Source organism: Mixophyes fleayi, chromosome 2 (assembly GCF_038048845.1).
Source record: "Mixophyes fleayi isolate aMixFle1 chromosome 2, aMixFle1.hap1, whole genome shotgun sequence".
Taxonomy (NCBI): Eukaryota; Metazoa; Chordata; class Amphibia; order Anura; family Limnodynastidae; genus Mixophyes; species Mixophyes fleayi.
Genome location: NC_134403.1, coordinates 279,781,813 through 279,796,266, shown reverse-complemented (window position 1 = coordinate 279,796,266; position 14,454 = coordinate 279,781,813). Strand labels below are relative to the sequence as shown.

The 14,454-nt window shown below is 37.7% G+C and overlaps 1 long non-coding RNA gene across 1 annotated transcript; it reads left to right on the top strand.

The window, feature by feature from the left end:
* Positions 1-9,584: 9,584 nt before the first annotated feature.
* LOC142140400 (uncharacterized) lies at positions 9,585-10,330 on the top strand. The gene is made up of 2 exons (XR_012688455.1): positions 9,585-9,726; positions 9,861-10,330. It is a non-coding gene; the product is annotated as an uncharacterized LOC142140400 (long non-coding RNA).
* Positions 10,331-14,454: the final 4,124 nt, after the last annotated feature.

Genomic DNA, 14,454 nt, shown 5'->3' with positions numbered 1-14,454 from the left:
TGACTCCAGTAGACTTGGAGGTATCAGCTCAGTAAAGGAAAGCTACACATGGCGAGAATCTTAATCTCTGCTCACCATCAACCCATCTTTTCATCCTAGTCAATCCTGAAACAAACTATTTTAGGAATATCCACATATATGCAGACCCACTGCCTTTATAATGTAATCCAGGTGGCGGTTCCGCCAATTGTCGCTTTAAAATCAGCAGTCTCACTCTGGCCATAGTAACTGACGACATTTCAAGCTGGAGACATTTTAAAAAAATCACAATTTATACCTGTCGCCAATGAAGCGTGGGGGGAATGTTGTATGTCTGTTATATGGTTAATCTCTATTTCCTCCTTGTCAGCCTTATACTAATCGGAATTTCTATAGCGTTCTAAGTTTTGTCGGCATTATTGGAGCCTAATTAATGACTGACATCAGCAGTTTGAGAACAGGAGTTTGAACTTTATTGATTATCATCATCATTTATGTATATAGCGCCACTAATTCTGCAGCACTGTACTCACTCACATCAATCCCTGCCCCAATGGCGCTTTCAGTCTAAATGCCCTAACACACATACACACACACATAGATCAATTTGAATGCAGCCAATTAACCTACTATTATTTTTTTGGAGAGTGGCAGAAAAGCAGAACGCCCAGAGGAAACCCATGCAATCACGGGGAGAACATACAAACTCCACACGGTTGGGAATCAAACTCATGACCCCAGTACTGTGAGGCAGAAGGGCTAACCATTAAGCCATCATGCTTAGTGTTTATAATATCATCGGTTATTGGTTTATAATATTGTTATTGTAAGCATGTCTGGATTAGTGCAATGCAATAGCTCTTTGGCATTTGTCTGAAGATATTTGATAAGTCAATGCTTGCTTGACTTTCCTGCATTTATTATATTTGCACAGTGAAATTATTAAATCACAATTGGAAATTAGAACACTTTTTATGTCTCACTCATTTCCTAAATTTTCAGGAAATCACCCAATAGCACATTGGAGAAGAGTGGCCTGATCCACAATAGGATCTGGAAGAAATAGGACATGTCCCAGCAGGTGTCTCAGCTGATGTCTCTTTATACATTTTTTTATTTTTTCTCAAGGAGCATAAAGTGAAATTGAAGTGGTGGTTCTAGCATAGGAGTCATTTTGTACAAGCTGCCAGTAAGTTGATGGTTTGGGAAACAGTAATGTTCCCTAAGTGGAGCACATTGAATGTAGAAGGTTTGGCATAGAGAATTTAATTGTAATAGGTATTGATCTGGGAGATTGCCAGGAAGAAAATAGAGTAGTTAGATGCCTGCTGGGAGTTACTGCTCAGAGAGACAGACACACAGCAAATATTGTTGAATTGGTAAATCAAGGTGGAGATGTAGATGTTGCTGTAAGTGGTGATACTAATTATCTACCTACCAGTGATTTTGGAGCAATCCAAGGAGCTTTTTGTTTATTATTGGTAAAGGTGCTTGGACAGGCAGTATGTCCTCAGTGTCCATCTCCGATGTTTTGCCTGTACGTAAGATATAAGAGGATAATATACTTCACTTCAGATACTTTAACACTTGTTTATTAAGGCACGCAAAATGAATATAAGTTGCATTTTTTTAAACGTAATGTGGGCATACGCACGCCCGTAAACAACAAGGAGAGGATCTGAAGATATGTCTCTTGTTGAAAACGGGTCTAGGTGCGCTTTGCTTAGAGAGACACAATAAACTGCAAGATACATCCAATACATATGTGGTATATGAAATCCCAAAAAATACACAGAAAAGAAAGTATTCAGAGATTGTCACCTGTTAATAATATAGGGCCTGATTCATTAGGGCACTTAGGCAAGAATTTCCTTATTTAAGTCTCCTGGACAAAACCATGTTAAAATGCAAGGGGTGAAAATTAGTTTTCTATTTTGAACATAAGTTAATTACTGTCTGTTTTTCATGTAGCACACAAATACTTCATAGCTTATTTGTACACACTGAAATTTAAAGTTGATATTTAGATGCCTAAAACTTGAATCTGATGTTGCTGCATGCGCTGAAGCTTGGCTTGCCTTTGCTGTACATTGACTACATGCATGCGCCCATTCACCTCCCTGTTCTGGCCATGAAATCGTAGACTGTTGTAAGGATCATTTGCGCTCAAAGATGAATTGGACGTTGCTGTATACACAGGCGTATAGTATGGTTCTGAGCATGCGTGTAGCAGTTTTACTCAAAATCGCCATTTACATTCGCCATTTACATTCCTTATGGAATCAGGCCATATGTGTACAAATGCTTGCAGTTTAGGAGATAAGCTCCTGGAATTAATTGAAAACATGTCAATGGTATAATGATAACAATGTCTATGACATAGTTAATCCACAGTTAAACCCTGTTTAGTAAACAGAGAGTAGGAGAAAAGATAGATGTAATAATGAGGTTGTGAAGGAGCTCCTATATCGATGCTGATGACACAGTCGCAGTGGGTGGAGCTTGAGCCAAGCATAATGGCCACTAGCATTCCACTGCTGTTTACATGCGCCGAACTTATGCGCAGATTAAGATATGAACTGGCTGAAAGCCAGAGCATTTCAACCAAAGAAATTGTCTCTCATGTGTGGCTCCACAGTAAGTTAGGTTCAAACAAAGTAAAAACATGTACTCACAAGACAGGAAGTTAATACAGAGCAGTGAGTCATCATTGCAGGCAGTGTCGAGTTGTGGGAGGTGTGGCAGAGGTCATCAACTCCCACATGAAGCAATACATTCTGGGTACAGGTTTATAAGCCACTGAAGCAGACAAATCAGGCTCTTTTGACCACAACACATACACACCTGGACGTTGGGACATATCTTACAGGACACACACCCCACAGCAAGCGTATACCCTATCTGTCTGTATCTCTGCCTACATCTTATATGTCCATCTATTTCTATTAACTTTCCATGCTTGCATGAATTTCTATTAACATTCCTCTGAATCTATATCTGTTTATTTACCTTATATGTATTCTTCCTGCAACTTATAATATACTCTGCTTGCACATATATCTAAAGTTTATATCTATTTCTATTAACTTTCTGAATCTTTAAGTAACCTTTTCACACATGCTTTACAAAGGCTAGCTTCTCCCCCATCTCAGGAATGCTTACTATTTACACTACAATGGACTCTAGTCTTCCTCCCCAACTCTTTTGCTTTCTCTCTGCTTGGCTTGTATTATCCTTTAGGTCTGACCACATGTTACACACACATGCACTATGCAAGTTTCCAATATCACTCTCTCATTTATCTCATATCTTTCTCTCTCTCTCATTTAATCTTTCTTTATCTACCACTTAAACACATACTCTTTACACATTTAAACACACATGAGCATGCTCTCGCTTTCTCTTGTTACATCTAAACACACACTACACAGATGAGCAATACTGACCATACACTCATATGCATTTCTGTCTTGCAGAATATACACTAGTATATATATATATATATATATATATATATATATATATATATATATATATATATATATATATATATACACACATATATATACAACAGGTTAGGATATTAACATTTAGAGAGGAATTGACATTATAATTGAGTGCTGCATGTAAAAACATGTCCGTATTTCTACATTGTAGGAACAAATGCAGGATGTGGAACATTTCAGTAATGAAAAAGTAATCCACAAACCAATCAGTCAAAAAGAAAAATGATTTAGAGTGGTACTAAGTGACGTAAGATAAATTTAAAATTGAAATAAAAAATGTAGTTAGATTTTTTTATTGCTACACTATTTTGTATTTAAATTTTTCAACATACAGCAAAGGACAATTAGCTACACATCAATTTGTTCAATATCTTTCAACATCAAAAGATCGGAGGCTTCATGAGTACAGTCCAAGATAGCGAGCAATCATGGATAGTATAAACATATATCAAAGCATTGTTTTGCTTGGAATTTTACCGAGATGCTTTTAACAACAGAAACGTATCTTAAGTTCTACTGTGCAATATTGACCAACTGCACAATACAATGTGTCTTTTTCTGAATATTAGATTCTATGCTCACCATCTATTCTCTCTCTCCAGGCTTTACAAGACAAGGTTGAAGAAGAGTATTACAATTATAGATGGGCGGACTCGGTTCCCCGAGATCCGAATCCATCCGAATTTCGCCTATCTGAGTACCGAGCCGAGTAGGCTCGGTACTCTCCCGCCCATTCGGAATTGAAATCGAGGCAAAACGTCATTGTGACGTATTCGTATTTCGGAGCTCGGTTCTCGCGAGATTTGAAAAGCATAAATACCAGCCTCCACAGCAGTCCATCGCCATTTGACAGAGGGAGAGAGCAGGGTTAGGTCACAGGCTATATTAGTGCAGGGACAGAGCAATTAGTGTACACATAACTGTTTCTATCCTAATCTCTACAATTACAATATTAATACCATTTGCAATTATTAGAGCAGTAATAGAGGAGGATAGAGGAGGGTTTTTTTTTTCTTTTGTGGTCACTCCAAGTGTTTTTGAGGTGTCTCATATTCTGCAGTGTTTTGCACTAAATTGTTCTGGCTGTCAAAAAAAGTCATCTTTGTCAGCAATATCTATCTAATACATTATTTTGCACTACAATTGATTTGGGGTGTGCAATACTCCCCAGTGTTTTATAACTACTTTTCTGGCTGTCAAAAACAGTCATCTTTGTCAGCAATATCTATCTAATACATTATTTTGCACTACAATTGATTTGGGGTGTGCAATATTCCCCAGTGTTTTATAACTACTTTTCTGGCTGTCAAAAAGTTATCTTTGTCAGCAATATCTATCTAATACATTATTTTGCACTACAATTGATTTGGGGTGTGCAATACTCCACAGTGTTTTTTAACTACTTTTCTGGCTGTCAAAAAAAGTCATCTTTGTCAGCAATATCTATCTAATACATTATTTTGCACTACAATTGATTTGGGTTGTGCAATACTCCCCAGTGTTTTATAACAACTTTTGTGGCTGTCAAAAAAAGTCATCTTTGTCAGCAATATCTATCTAATACAAGTTTTTGCACTACAAGTGATTTGGACTCATTAAAATGGATTCAAAGTAGTCCACATATGAGCAGAATCTGCAACCAGGTTCTGTCACCAGTCCTGATGGTAGTGTTCCCAGTACGTCATCTGGGAAAGGCGATGTAAAAGTACATAGTCTTTTTAAATCTGGGAAAAAAAACACACACCAAAAAGAAATTTACCGTGTTGAAGCGAAAACGAAGTGTAACTGAGGAAAAGTTAAGTACCGATAAAAAAAAAAATTGCCAACATGCCATTCTACACACGCAGTGGCAAAGAAAGAATGAGGCCTTCGCCTTTCTCTATTACTGCCAGATCTAAAAATGTTACTGAGCCTTCTTCTTGTAAGGTCACTCATGAGCAATCAAGACCAAGTAATTTGGAGTCTAAAAGTGGTGCACAACTACTGTTACGCGGGAAAGCCTAGCTGCGAGAAAACATTAAGGCATTAGAGGATAATGTATGCTCTTAATCAGAAATGACACCAATCCCTGTGGAGAGTCCATCCAACAGTGGTATGTGTAATCATGACCATACTGATAGTGTACCCATAAAAAGGGCACTTTCAGCATTTCTGATGATGTGTACTTAATAGCCCGAGTGTAGCCGGTGATACACCAAGTGAGGATGACACTTTGGAATTAGAAGAAGATGTGGGGGGAGATTTGGGTATCCGACGAGGGCGCTGATGAGGATGCGGTTGATTGTGTAAGACCTGCAGCAGTGTGGCACCAGTGCCAGATGAGGTTCTGACACCAATTTGCACTTTCCAAACACAAGCAGGGATGACGCAGGTGGCAGACCCCAACAGTTTGACATCTGGGCTGGTTTGAAGGATTTGAAAAAAAAATGTGTGACCTTGACCATAACTCCAACCAATCCTACTATTAACATGCAAAGGATGGTGGAGGACCTATCAGGGATTAAACTGTATTTTTACTAATTTGCACTCATAAGGTTTGGGTGTAATATACACCCAAAGACGAGTACTCAATTGCTAAGAGTCATTGATGAAGAGGAAGACAAGCAGGCTTGTCTATAGAATTTGCAAGACCAAGTAATTTGAATTACAAAAGTGGTGCACAACTACTGTTACGTGTGAAAGCCAAGCTGCAAGAAAACAGTAAGGCCAATCCCTGTGGAGAGTCCATCCAACAGTGGTATGTCTAATCGTGAGCATTCTAAAAATGTACCCATTAAGAAGGGCCCTTTCAGCAGTTCTGCTGATGTGTGCCTGAACAGCCCGGGTGTAGCCGGTGATACACAAATTGAGGATGCCACTTTGGAATTAGAAGAGGATGAGGGGGAGATTTGTGTAGGCGACGAGGGGGCTAATGATGATTTTGATGATTATGATGCAGACAGATACCAAACTACCTTGGTCCATTTATTTTTTTATATTGTTCAGTCTATCCAGGCTGCTTTTTTTCTATTTTACTCCTAGTGGAGAGGGGATCTGATGCAGACAGATACCAAACTACCTTGGTCCATTTATGTTTTATATTGTTCAGTCTATGCAGGCTGATTTTTTTCTATTCAACTACAAGTGGAGGGGGGGGCTATAGAGACAGAAACCAAACTGCCTTTGTCCATTTCTTTAAATATTTAACTATAAGTGTCGGGTGTAATATACACCCAAAGACGATGGCTGCATTGCCAATATGCATAGATGGAGAGGAAGACAATATGGTTTTGTGTAGAATTAATGAAGGCCTACCTACCAGGAATTAAACTGTATTTCTGATAATTTATTAGCTTTACAATTACATTACTTATCCAAGAAACAGGTGGAGCACTAAATTTGGTTATTTTATGCCCAAAAACATTGATTTTCCAACAAAATAGCAAAACAAAACCAAACAAAACCAAAACCAAAACACGACGGTAATCCAGATCCAAAAACAAAAACAAAACCAAAACACGGGGGTAAGTCAGCATCTCTAGCTTTTATTGACAATTACATTAAGTTTATGCAAAGAGTCAATTTTGCCTAAGAAAACAGCCATGAATAAAGATTGGTGCCAAAACATTCTACAAGACCAACTTCTCCCAACCATCCAAGAACAGTTTGGTGATGAACAATGCCTTTTCCAGCATGATGGAGCACCTTGTCATAAGGCAAAAGTGATAACTATGTAGCTTGGGGATGAAAACATCGAAACTCCCCAGACCTTAATCCCATTGAGAACTTGTGTTCAATCCCCAACAGGTGGGTGAACAAACAAAAACCCACAAATTAAGACAATCTGATTGATTGCTATAGGCAACATCTCCACTTTTCAAACCCACCAGAAACTTACAGCTTGATACATTTACCCCTTCGAGTCAGTACTCTAGAAATAACTTAATTTATCGTAAATATTAGGGCTACCTTTCAGAATTCTCCAAATACCCACAAATGACTACCACTGTGTGTCCTGTGTGAACTTGGAGCCTTTGTTATTTACCTTCAACAAAATTTAAAAAAATAAAAAAATCTGCAACATTCACGTTTTTCAGAACATCCCTCAATGACTATTCATGGATTTTTACAAATGACATCACACAACTACCAAAAAATACCTTGACTGTCCCAAAAACAGTATAAAATGTATACGAGTGACCAAAGTTTAATCTCCAATCCAAAACCACATAATCCAAATGCAAAAAATTGGTACAAAACACAAAAAATACCTTCAATCTTAAACTGTAGTGGCATCTCCCTCTAAAAAATAATATATCCAATGTTTATCGGATACCTTTTAAGAGCTCTGCAGATATAGTTTAGGGCATATTAGAATACTGGGTCATAGTGGATCAACACTAACAACCAGGCCCTATCAGAGGTTCATCGACGCCCAAGGAAACCCAAATTAAGAGGCCCCCACACCTCCCTTTTCTTAAAAAAAACCCCAAAACAATAAAAATGTATTTTAAATTGATTTTATTGCTTAACTTTATTAAAATTTACAAATAATTACTGTATATATATATATATATATATATATATATATATATATATATATACTGATGTACTGGAATTTTGGAGATTTCAAATTAGAAGTGCTCTTCTAGCTTTTTTTTCTGAAAATACAGCAAACGATTTGTAAAAATCCAACTTTTGTGCCATGCCACAGTTAATATTGAGCATGCCTAGCCCACTCAATCGCTCTTGCCCACAGTTGAGCGATGATAGCTTTTTACGTTCTTCAGCACACTGAACGTTCATTAGAAGCAACAGATGCTGGCAAACTGAGGAAAATGTGCAAATAAACTCTGATGTTGGGAAACACCCCAGAAAGTTCTAGGATTTCTGTAAGAAGTTCCTTTGGCTTGCTTTCCAACTTAAAGTTTCTACTATAAATTCACTTCAGGAAAGTGAGTGTGTCACTGAAATCTTGGGCAATATCTTTCTTGTGTTGTTGCTGAAAGTTTTCAGCTGCGGAGCACAGGTTTTCAATACTCATTTTGTTGAACTCCTACAGAAACTTAAACAAGTCACAAATTACTTCCAATGAAGTAAATGAATGATGAAAACCAGAGAGAATGGAGTCTACAGCTACATAGAAAACGTTGACCCTAAAGTGCTTTTCGGATTGAGTGGGTAGGTGACGACTGGTGGGTAAATCTATGATGATCTCATCCCATTTATCTCATATCTGTTCAATGTTTTTGAGAAGACATTTGATGTTGTCCAGCTCAATGTCCAATGTAGCATTGCGTGCTACAATAACAAGGGTAGTGGGGATCCTATACCCAGTGATGGTTACTCAGCGAACCCGCAGGCTGTGGAGGCAAGTCATTGGCATCTTTTCACAGAGGAGTACTTACATGCCCGTATTTCATCAAGCAGAGGTAAGTGTACATCCACACACTGATTGGAGAATATATGCGAATTTGAAGCTTGGCTTGTTTTGATGCTTTTATCCAGCTGTCATCAGGTAATAAATAATATGTTTTTACTTTGATTTGTGTTGTGTCATATACAAAAAGATTCCTTCCATTATCAATACATATGGATATGATTTTCTGGATTAAGAGAAGACTAATGATTAAGCATAATCACCTGTAAGAAATTATTGTGATCAATTTATTTTTATCTCATGGTGTGTTTTTTTTCTGACATTTACTTTTGTTATTGACTGGTGGCAAATTCAGTTATTTTAGTGTCAATAAATTTACTGACAGCTGGAAACCCTGGCTGTACTTAATAACCCTCCAACTACGTGTAGGTCTCTTCGAGCGGTTTTTCACACCATTTCCAAACATACATGATTGTGTTTACAAACCAAATATAAAGTTTGCTTCTTTCTTCTCCTGGAACATATATTTCAGTCACATGTTTTATTGTTGCTGTGAACGCAGATGTTAATGTTTAGTATGACCCTTATGACTGGTTAATTGACCACACCCACATGACAAAATGATAATGTCACAAAAATTGGCCAGGCCACACCCAAACCCCACCCATATGACATCATAAGTAGTCTCAGGGTATAAAAGTGGAGGCTGGGAGCCCACAAGTCATTTGCTTCTGGCTGAAGGCAAATTGGCCACCACAATGGCCTATCAAAGGAAACAAAAGAAGGGCCACCTGACCAAAACTCGGGCAGTGACTTCCCGGAAGAGGAGACGGTACACAAGGCAGAAGAAGCATGTGACCGTTACTAAAGGCACATGGAGAGGTAAATATATAGGTTCCAGCTAATGTATAAATTACAGTCTAGACCAGTGTTGTACAAGATTTCCTCAACAAATTCTGTCTACCATGAAAAAGTGAATCTTTAACTTAATAAGCTGTTACTTTTCATTGTTACAGGTTACAGACGTAATCGTCTGACGTTTTAGAGGCATGAGACGTGACGATGACGGTGACCTGCTCCACCTGCCGGAGTCACCTTAATTCACCCTAAAGAGCATTCAGAAAATGCAAAAAAAAGAAAAAAGAAGAAAAGGAAAAACATAAATTAGGTTTAGACAAGGTGCAAGGTATAGACACGCTGACAATGGTAATGGTCCCATGCAGAAGTATTAAGGTTAATCTAAGTGCAATTAAGAAGCATGGCACTCAGTTATTTAGCATTTAGGTTAATCTGTTTAGAGACACTGACAATGGTAATGGTCCCATGCAGAAGAATTAAGGTTAATCTAAGTGCAAAATGGTAATGGTCCCAATGCAGAAGAATTAAGGTTAATCTAAGTGCAATTAAGAAGCATGACACTAAATTGTTTAGCATTTAGGTTAATCTAAGTGCAATTAAGAAGCATCGAATAAAACAATAAACCGAATTTGGTCTCCTGTGATCTTTTAAGTATTAAGGGGATTAATGTACATGTTACATGCACGCTGCACAAATGGTGCAGAATAAACACACCTTTAAAAGCCTTAAGGCAAGAAGACTAAAGTTTAAAGATAAATAAGGAATACATAAAATACATAATTATACTGCCTGGCCAATAAATTTTAAAGGAGCGCCACAAAGCCAGATCAGTTTGTAATCTGAAAGAGAGCAGAGGAAACTTTTCCTGGTATACTTGTGAAGATTTAATGACTGCCGGTAAGGGTTCAATAACCAGAGTGAAGATCATGGACGACAGCTGACATCTTTGTCTAGTACCGTTTCGGATAATAACCCTATTGGATGGTGTCCCATTGATCACTATAATTGCTGATGGGTCTGTATATAGAGCAAATATGCCTGTAAGGAAATTTCCATAGATGCTAACCACTTCCACAGTGAGGGATATAAATTTCCACAATATTCTATTGAATGCGTTTTTTAGCATCAAAAGATAGACGTATATCTGGGATTCTTTTAGCATTTCTAATATAAGATTTATTTATTGACAGGTTTTCATATAGCACCTACATAATGATCTGTGCCTTACAGAGAAAATTTTATCATGCACATCACTCCCAGCCCCAAAGGAGCTTACAATCTATATTCGCTACCACACAGACTAGGGTTAATATTGTCAACTAACCCACCAATATGCTTTAGGGATGTTGTCACACTCCACTCCCCGGGTACCTCTACCCGAGCCTCTTAACACTGACTGTCACTTTAATTCTTGTTCTAGTGCAGATGATTAGTCATGGTCTGCACCTGTGTTTGCTACACCTGTGTACTGGTCAGGTTTACCATTGGTCAGAGTTATTTGATCGTATCAAGGGTGCAAAACATTTTTGCAAAATAGATTTTTGAGGAGCATACAATCTCATTAGAATACGAGCTGGAGATGAATGGAAGACTGCATTTAACACACGAGATGGCCATTATGAATATCTTGTTATGCCCTTTGGTTTGTACAATGCACCTGCAGTATTCCAGAGTTATGTTAATGAAATTTTTCGGCACCTGTTGTATTCATCTGTAGTGGTGTACCTCAATGATATACTAATTTTTTCTAAGGATCTCCAGTCTCATCGTCTCCAAGTTGCTGAAGTTCTTTCTCGATTACGAAAAAATAATTTGTATTGTAGATTGGAGAAATGCTCCTTTGAAGCCTCTGAATCACCTTTTTTAGGGTATATTGTGTCTGTAACTGGTCTGAAAAAGTTCGGGCTATTCTGGAGTGGCCTTGTCCTAATGCACTGAAAGCTATTAAACGTTTTTTTGGGTTTTGCCAATTATTACAGACGTTTTATTTCTGGATATTCTACTTTTGTGGCTCCATTAGTGTCTCTTACCAAAAAAGGTGCTGATGTTCAACATTGGCCTTCAGAAGCACTCGAAGCATTTTCTTTTCTTAAAAACACTTTCTCTGCTGCCCCTGTTCTAAAGCAAACTGACCTCTCTTTGCCATTTTTTCTTGAAGTTGATGCTTCTACGATGGGAGTAGGAGCTGTTCTGTCACAGAAATCTGTTCAGGGAAAATTTCATTCTTGTGCTTTCTTTTCCCGTAAATTTTTACCAGCAGAGAGGAATTATTCCATTGGGGATAAAGAATTATTGGCTATTAAATTAGCGTTACGTGAATGGCGCTATTTGTTGAAAGGGGTTCGACATATTGTTACGGTGTTTACTGATCACAAAAATCTCCTTTATCTTCAATCAGCTCAATGCCTAAATCCTCGTCAGGCCCGCGCTTTTTTTTTCACGCTTCAATTTGCATGTCACATAAGCCTGGACTCAAGAATAAGAAAGCTGATGCATTGTCTCGAGCTTTTGATCATATTGAACCTGAGAACTTTTGGGATCGTCCCATTTTGGACCCAAAGTCTGTTAATGCCATTAATTTGTCCAAGAATCCTACTCCTCCTCCGGGGAAAACATTTGTTTTTCTCAATTTACGAAAAAGACTATTGATTTGGTTTCATACTTCATGTTTTGCTGGACATTTGGGAGCTCGAAAGACTTTTGAATTAATTTCTCGACAATATTGGTGGCCCAAATTTCAGTCTGAAGTTAAAGAGTTTGTAGCTACTTGTGCAGTTTGTGCCCAACACAAGTCTTCGCGTCAATCTCCTTTGGGTCTTCTTCAACCTTCTTCAACCTCTTCCTGTTCCTTCTAAACCATGGACTCATATTTCGAGGGATTTTATTACTGATGTACCTGTTAGTAAGAATTGTAATACCATCTGGGTTATTATTGATCATTTTTCCAAAATGGCACATTTTGTTCCTTTGGTTGGTTTGCCTTCATCTGCTGTTTTGGCCCAACATTTTGTAAAAAGATTTTTCGTCTTCATGGTTGCCCTTCAGAGATTGTTTCGGATAGAGGGGTTCAATTTGTGTTTAAGTTTTGGAGATCTCTTTGTCATCTTCTGGGCATTCGGTTAAAGTTGTTTTTTTCATACCATCCTCAGACCAATGGGCAAACAGAAAGAGTTAATCAAGACTTGGGGACTTTTCTTAGGATTTTTTCATCTACTAACCAAGAAAATTGGGTTGATATGTTACCATGGGCTAAATTTGTGCATAATCATGCTTTTCATGAATCAACTTCTGCAACTCCGTTTTCCATTGTTTATGGCATACATCCTCGAATTTCCGAGTTTTTGGCCTTACCATCTAATCAGGGTACAGCTGTTAATTTATTGAGGCAGGATTTTCTTTCTATATGGGCAAAAGTACGAAGAGCATTGAAGAAATCGTTCTCTCGTTATAAATTATTTGCAGACAAGAAACGCAGAGCTGTGCCTCCTTTGAGAGTTGGTGAGAAGGTATGGCTGTCGACAAAGAATATTTGTTTTTGGGTTCCTTGTATGAACATAGAAAAGAGAAAAAGAGTGCAATACTGAAAGCAAATAGTAAGGTTTATTCTAAAATATCCAATAATCAGGAGATCTGAACATATAATAACAAATAGTCATTAGATGTACATAACAGTTAAAGGACCCATAACATATTAGTCCTATCCTCTCATTGAATAGAGCACATATAAAAAATATTCCCATGCATATGTTAAATTTGCAAACAGTACAAAGGACTGGCGATTAGACCATGCATATATAATGGAAACACATGAGCAAAAACATGGCATATAGAAAGGTCCTGGAGAATTGGTATAACGGAGAACAAGAGTATCAATAGATGTTCATTTTACACATCAAATATATAAGGGTCCGCTGATTCCACACAACAGATCACATGTATGTTAGAATATCTGATTCAGCACAGCTGCGTGTGCAAACTGTTCAGTCATATGTAAGGCACCCTTGTAATGTTTCCCACATCAAAATTTATAAGGGTCCGCTGATTCCACAAAGCAGCTCACATATACGTGAGGATATCCGATTGAGCACAACTACGTGTGCAAACTACTCAGTCATGTGTACGGCACCCTTATAATGACAGGAGGAATAATAACCTGTAAAAGTATGGTGATACTTATCACGGTCTCTGACAAAGGATTCCAAATGCCAGCATCCAGGTAGTAATCGAATTAACTTTCAGCCAAGAAAATTTGATCCGCAAAAGTACTTCTCGACCCCGGGGTATAGAGATCAATCCAATATGCAAAAGAATCGCTCCTTGAAGTCCAGATTAAACTGACGTGTTTCTCAGCTATTATGCCGTTTCATCAGAGGTATAATTAGCAGACCACAATGATCTGCTTTACATAGTTTGTGCTCATAATCATGTGGGAATAACAAACCAATCTAATCTCGGTAACCACGTGATGCAGGTAATCCAATTAAAGAAGGTTCCCATTCAGAAAAATATACACAGCTTTAGATGCAACCAATAGGTGTATTGTAGTAATTAAGGTCCCAACTGGATGTTCTGCTCTTGTAATTACTACACAAGTCTCTATAGTAAACAAATCAATATGAATGCATAAAAAGTATACATACAATAGAATAAAAACAATCATTATGTGGATTGATGTAAATGAGCAGAATCTAACCCAGCATACATTAGTTTACACAAATCTACATAAATAAAAATCATTGTCCTCAAGTTTAA